Below are 7,783 nucleotides of genomic sequence, written 5' to 3' on the forward strand. Positions count from 1 at the left end.
TGTGAAAGGCAAGCACAAAAGCATGAAAGGAAAGCACGAAGCACAAAAGCAGTTGTAATTAAACTTTGGTTGTTTATGTTTTTATTAGTAAGCATTCAAAAAAATATGCATCTTAAGACAAGTAAAAATTTCTTTTGGGTATGTATTTTGAACACTAACAAACTTAAAAAGGTAAGTAAATATTTTGAGATTTTATAAACTCCAGAGAAAAGTGACATACTATGTGATTTTTAGAAAGGAAAGGAAATATTTTGAGATTTTACAAACCCCAGAGTATAGTAACATACTATGTGATTTAAAGTACAATTAATATCTTTTTTGATCCTCGCATCTGCCAATGGCAACGAGTGCTTTTACATCTGTGCCTCTCATACCATAGTCAATAAGTTCTTTGGCAGCTTCAAAATTCTACGACACTCTTTGTAGGCATTGATGGAGAACCCAGGATAGCTTTTTGATTTTACTCTACAAATGCAATTATTGAAACTATCACTTTGAAAAAATTAATAAAACAATGATAACAATGATGAATAAACAATGATAAATAAGACAATGATGCCAAAAATCTGCGTTTAAAGAAACCTTTTTTGATTTAAAAACTGTTGTAGGAGATGTAACAATATATTTTTTATAAAATTATCTAACATTCTCAACAAAAATTAATTTTTAGAACATTTAAAAGATTTTAACCTAAATTTATTAAGAGTAACAGTATTATAAAACATATTTCAAATCCAAAGTAAATAGTTCATTTGCCAAAGAATATAATATTAAATAATATATGTTTATCAATACACTGTTTTTGCGTCATTAAAAACACGAAAAACTAACAAATTTTGAAACATGATAAAGTATTTATTAACCTCTTTTTAACTATCCAAAATTTAATCATGCATTATAAATTCAAGAGAACGAAGAACAATAATACCAAATTATTATAATTCAATCAAAATTTTAATGACATTTCAACTAAACATATAAAAATATTGATATCAAAGTATCATAATTATATCATTATTCATTCATTTCTTTAGCATAAAAGATGATATTAATAATGAATGAGATCTTCATGTGAGTCAGTTTGATGAACATTACTTATTAAGCATTATTAATTAATTATTAACTGCATTTCAATGCTTTATTGCTTAATAAGCATAATTAACTATTATTAACGTCATAGTAGCATAAATATAAAATACTGAAGCAATAAATATGTTTTAGCACTAATGATTTAATAATAAACTACTTTTTGAGAATTAATTTTAACACAATCAAGCTTTAACCTTAAAAATGCTTATAAGTAATATAATATTAAAGAAATATATACTGTTAATATAAATTAATTTGAAATATTTTTTAATCTTCCAGAATTATACTCTTTTATAAAAGTATTTTATTTTGAAAATATTAGAATCATAAATAAAATAATACAGCATACATACAATAAGAATTTGTTTACACTGGTAACAGAAAAAGTTTAAAAAATCTGAAAAATAAAAAACATAAAATTCAGAAAGGGACCTCTTTTCCTTGGATTGTAGAATACAAATGAATTATTTAACAAGATTGAAAAAAAATATAACTCATTCTATAATTACATTTCTTAAATAATTTTAAAAACTATCAGAACATGCAGTTGTTCATGGTCTGTATTATTTTAAGACTTTTTAGAAGCATTATGACTTAGCTTTAAATTTACACACGTTAATTTATTTTATAAATATATTTTTGTAGTAGAGCAATAATACGTAAACATTAAGAAACCACAATTGTTTATTAAACTTATATTAGCAATAAACTCATTATAAAATATATTTTTGGAATACTTACTATTTTTTCATTAGATGAAATTTAAATTAAAGTATTTTTATAAGTAATAGAAAATTAAGTTACTTATATTATCACTTATTTTAAATTATTTCTATAAAAAAACTAATCTTGGTTTCTTTTTAGAAAAAAGAGTTGATTTTAAACTGTGGTTTAAAAACAGCTAACCCTGGAAAGAGTTACTGAGCAGGGGAAACAGTATAAAAGTTCCATAGATTTTGTGCTGCAACTGTTCGACTCATCTACAGTCAGTCAAAATTTCCAATTTTAGCATATAACATTAATGTCTTCTCTAATTCTATTTTCTAGCATAACCCCAAGCTGTTATGATCCAATGAAAAACTTTCTTCTGCACTCTTCAAAACTTTTTAACAGATCAAGTTTTCTGAAAGAGAAAAAGCTGATCTACATCCTTAGAAGAGTACTCAGTACTGAAATGTTAGATTTATACATTCTAGATTTAAAATCTTATTGTTCGATTCCTGTAAAACATAATGATAAATACTTATAATGTGTTAAATAGAGAAACAAATTGAAGGTAAATAATACCAGTCTTACTAAATAATTATGAATAGTCTCAACAGTAGCTGGCATTTTTCTCCACTGACGCTGGTACACAAGATCAGTATCTAAATTATAGGTTTGAACAAGAGCCAATGCTTCTCCATATTCTTTGTTATTAATCTTTGCAAAAAGATAAAAGAAGAAAATTAGAAAAACCTAGCTTGCAAGTTAGAATGCATTGGAAATACGGTATTATCTCTAGAATACAAAAACATAAAATTTAAACTAAAAATAAAACAGTTTTTTAATTACAATATCAATAAATTTAAACATTTGAAAATTTAGAAATATTCAAATATTTTTTAATGGAATAGTTCACGTTTGCAAACATAAATATTAAACATAAATAATTATATTTAAACTAAAACACTTCAGCATAGTCAGTAAAATTGGTGTTTCAAAAATAAATAAACATAAAAATCAAATGATCATCAAAATTTTAAGGACGAAGAAGCCATTTATTAGTCCTCAAAGTATTCTTTCATGTATACAGTGTTTGCCCTAAGTCTTTTGAGAAGGGCACCCTAGCCTACCTATCCTTTCATGCGCCCTCCTTGACCTTTTATAATAAGCCATCATCGCTTAAAAACATTGTCCACTGTTTAAACAATAATTTTACACAGGTAAAATTATCTGCATACATAGGTTTAATTCTGATTACTTTTGTCAGGATAATTTGCAACTGGTTAAATTTTTATAATTTTCTCTTTTTTTTGAAGGGTATAATTGATGAATTTTTTAAAGGATTTTAAATTCTAAAGTTATTTTTCCAGTAACTTTTTTAAAAAAAAAAAGGTATTGAAAAAATTTTGAAAAAGAAAAGGTTTCATTATTTATTTTCTCGTAATTTTCAGCTTAAATTATAGAAAATCATGAATGTTTATCATTTAATGGAACTGCAGCAAGCATGCTGAAAGTATCTTTTGGAACAGTTAACAGGAACAGCAAAAATATCATATTTGGAAGATAAAAAAAGCGTAACTTATTACTATATTGTCCCAAATTCCTTCTTTATAAAAAATGCAAAACATATAAATAATAGTAATTTAATGAATTTATCAAGCTTCTGGTTGAAAATAAGACATTCTATTAACAGTTCTGTAAATCAATTACTTTAATAAACAAGCATTTTATATTTGAAGTATTTTTTTCTCATTTGTAATATATACCAATGTTATGGAGTTTAAAAATTATTTTTACTTTTACATAAAATTCTCAATTTTTTACAATATCAATCATAAATTTTATATTTCAATTTTTAAATAATCGCAATCATGTAATACACAATATATAAAAAAATATATTTTTCAAAGAGGGATATAAAAATTTTTAGGAGAGTTTTAGGTATTCAAAGTAATATATAGCTGTAATGCCTTTAGTGCTTTCGTTACATTTGAACGGCCCAAAAATTTATTAAAGCACTACAATACAATTCTTACCAGAGCCATGATGAATCACACAATACTATTCTCCATCATAAAGACAACATCCTGTTCTATAAAATTCAAATCAATCAATAAGATATGCATAAAATATCAGCATTTTAATATAATAATAAATTTATGACACATATGGATATGTGGTCACTATTACTTATTTGTTCGAAGAAACATTTTATTACTAACTAACTCCAAGTAGTTTGTGCCACCAGAATAGCTAGCAAATACTATTTGGAGCATCAAATAATAACTCCAAGTAGTTTGCGCCACCAGAATAGCTAGCAAATACTAACTCCAAGTAGTTCGCGCCACCAGAATAGCTAGTAAATACTACTTGCAGTAGCAAATATTAACTCCAAGAAGTAGTTTGCGCCACCAAAATTTTCCAGAATATGTTGGTAGGTATATAAATTATACGGATAGCTATTTCAATAGTTTTAAATTTTAAAAAAGTGGCCCTTATATTTCTCACGTTATTTTAATTTTAGTTTAGTCTTGATCTTTTATTATTTTTAGTCAAAACTTACATTATGCTTTAATTTACTCTATAATTTATATTCTATGGTTGACTGTAATTTCAAATTGACACGCATTTTCTTTACATTTAATTCTACGCTTACTGTTTAATTAACACAATTTTTACATTATGATTTCCACTTTTTTCTTTAAGCTTTACATTACTAGCTGTTTTTTTACTTTACATTTTTTGATTTAATTTATACTCCACATTTTATTTTACTTCATACTTTACTTTATGCTTAGCTTACTTGACGCTTAAACTTTAAACTAGGCTGTGCTTTTTACAATATTTTATTTTGGTGTCTTCTTTACTTTACACTTTATTTTTACTATATTTTACACTTTTTTATACTTTCTGCTTTACAAGTTACTGTATAATTCAAGCTTAATTATTCTATATTTTACATGACACACTTTTATAAAATTTTTTGCTTTATATTATTCTACATTTTGTTTTATATTTAACACATTACTGCATAATACACGCTTCACTTAAATTTTCAGTTTATCTGCTTTCCACATTTCTTAATGTTTCACACATTTCTTTACGCTATACTTTCTACTATGCTTGATAATACTAGATAATTCTGATAGCAGAATTCAAAACTCACTGTTATCAGAATTATCAAGTATTGTTGACAAATGCATTTTCTTCAAATTAAATTGCAATTGGCTTGAAAAATCAAAAAAGTCAGATTAATTTTATTCAAATCAGATTTTTTTTTATTTAAGCCGGATATTATTTTTTTAATTTTTATTAGATATCTAGTATGTTTTTAAGGGGTCACAGTACCTTTGCAACAATTCTTTTAAATAAAGGTATAATCATTCATTTTGTGGATGCTTTACATGCTCATTTAACTTGTAATCAATAAATTATCTTCAAAAAGTAATTAAACTGTAATTTTTTTAACATTTTGAAAAATTCAAAATTTTTAAATCCCTAAGGCTTTTTTATTTGAACATATTTTCAAAAACATTTTTTTCTTAGTGCTTACAATATTCATCTTAACAATTTTGTGAATTCATTTGTTGATATATCAATTAGCATATTTTGGATAGATTATTTTGTAAAAATGTAGAAAAAAAGGTGAAAAATTCCTGTTAGGTATATATAACATGCTGTAAAAATTTTAATACCTCATAAAATGCTTATTTCATGCACAGTTAAAATAAATGTATTACACGTAAGATAAATAAGTTTACTTCAAAGCTTTATCTTAAATAGAAAAAATTCCTTAGGGATTTAATTAAGATTAAAACACAAAATTATCATCGATGAGAAAAAGCACTCTAAAATCTGTCTGCTGTGCAAGTTTCTGTATTAGGACAATCTAAAATCATTCATAACTTTTTTAAAAATGTAGACAGAGTGATGATTTTTTTTCAGTGAATTTGAAATAGTTTTAAGTTTTATTATAAGCAATAAAAAAAAATTCGATATTTTGGTCATTTTTTGGGCATTCTGACCCCTTAAAAATATTTAATTTTTTTGCAGACATAAAGCATGTGATTGAAATGTAAAGTAATGAACACAAAAGAATAAATGTATTTTAAATGCAATAGAAATATTTGACTAAAATTTCAAGTATTACCTAACAGTCTCAGAAATAATATTTCTTTTAAATATGGATGTATTAAAACAATTTTAATATCACATTATAAAATTAACTATTTGATAATAATAATTATTGTCCAATATGTCATTTGCAATATTGATTAAAACTAATAAAAATTTCATAGCAAATCAAATAATTCAGATGTATTTAGTTTATTCTAAAAATAATTAAGGAGTGGACTTTAAATTAAAAATATTAACTTCCTGGCTTTTTCCTTTTCCACTTTATTTTTCATTTGAGTATACTAGGACAGTCACCAAAATTAAAAAAGCAAGCCTCTCACAAAGACATAAGTAAGCTTTTCTTCTGTTATCTGTTCAATATTAGATGGCTAAATACACTGGTTATCATAAATTAAGGAAAAATCACAAAAATAGCGATAACTCTTTCAAAAGTAAGCCAAACCGTGCAAAATTTGCATATGTTGTCCACTAAGAGTAGCTGAGTAAAATTGCAATATGCAAATTAGTGGCGCTGCACTCGGCTTACGTCATCTGCCTGGAGCATAAAAGTCCAAGTTTGAGAGAAAGCACACAAATTTTACTGTGATTGCGACATTGAAAATCTGAGATAGCCAATTCGTAATAATGACCTCTAGGCATCATTTGCCTGAAGAACTACGATGGAGAGCCATCGGGAGACTAGAGGCAGGGCAGAGTCAATCAGAAGTGGCCAGATGGCTAAATGTGAGTCCATCTGTGGTTCATAGACTTTGGAGGCAATTTCAAACCACAGATTCGGCATCTAGGAGGTTCAGTCAAGGACGGCCAACTGTTACGACCAGTGCCGATGACCGATATTTGACATTAAGTGCACGCAGGAATAGAACCGCTACTCCGACACATCTTAGATCCTCTCTTGCTGCAGCCACCGGAAGGTTGGTGTCAACGTCAACTGTGCGCAGAAGGCTCCACGAAGGTGGTCTGTATGCGAGACGACCAGCCATTTGCGTGCCGCTCACATCACGCCATAGGAGAGACCGTTTGCAGTGGGCCCGACAACATGTCCACTGGACGTCAGATCAATGGAGGCCTGTTCTCTTTACGGATGAGTCCAGGTTTAGTCTAGAAAGTGACAGTAGACGTTATTTGATATGGAGAGAACCTGGGACCCGTTATCATCCATCAAACATCCGTGAAAGAGATGCATACGGAAGAGGCAGTGTCTGTGTTTGGGGAGGCATATCCTTAGGAGGGCGCACATACCTCCATGTCTTTCCAAGGGGAACCGTGAATGCTCAGGTTTATCGAGACAACATCCTTGATGCTTATGTGCGCCCATATGCCGGGGCAATTGGTGATTGCTTCCTGTTACAGGACGATAATGCAAGACCACACAGAGCTCGCATTGTTGATGATTATCTTCAACAGGAAACAATTACTCGCATGGAGTGGCCAGCTCGATCCCCGGACTTGAATCCTATCGAGCACGTTTGGGATGCTCTAGGGAGGCGTGTATCTGCCATCAATCCGCCCCCTCAGACCCTTGCCACGCTTGCAACTGCTTTACAAGAGCAATGGCTCTCACTTCCTATTGAACTGATAGACCGCATAATTGAAAGCATCACACATCGCTGTTTGTGCTGTATTGCTTCTAGAGGCAATCATATTCCATATTAAAGGTACTTTTTCTATTGCAAACCGATACTTCCAATTTGTTTATTTTATACATGTGCTAATTTCTATACTACTATTAATGTCTGATAATTTCTTTTTATGTTGTTTAATACCTTACTATGTGTTGTATATTGTGGGTAAGTTTCATAAAATTCCATGTGTAATTTCTTGAGTTATCGCGATTTTTGTGAATTTTCCT

The 7,783-nt window shown here is 28.4% G+C and overlaps 1 long non-coding RNA gene across 1 annotated transcript; it reads right to left on the minus strand.

Annotated features, from left to right (window-relative positions):
- Window positions 1-1,369: 1,369 nt before the first annotated feature.
- Window positions 1,370-4,836, minus strand: LOC147812701 (uncharacterized). Its single transcript, XR_015432247.1, has 3 exons — window positions 3,831-4,836; window positions 2,386-2,511; window positions 1,370-2,212 (listed from the first exon to the last, which is right to left on the minus strand). It is a non-coding gene; the product is annotated as an uncharacterized LOC147812701 (long non-coding RNA).
- Between the last annotated feature and the right edge of the window lie 2,947 nt (window positions 4,837-7,783).

Source organism: Parasteatoda tepidariorum, chromosome 3, assembly GCF_982258835.1.
Source record: "Parasteatoda tepidariorum strain Cologne lab strain chromosome 3, Ptep-v5.0, whole genome shotgun sequence".
In the NCBI taxonomy this organism is placed as follows: domain Eukaryota; kingdom Metazoa; phylum Arthropoda; class Arachnida; order Araneae; family Theridiidae; genus Parasteatoda; species Parasteatoda tepidariorum.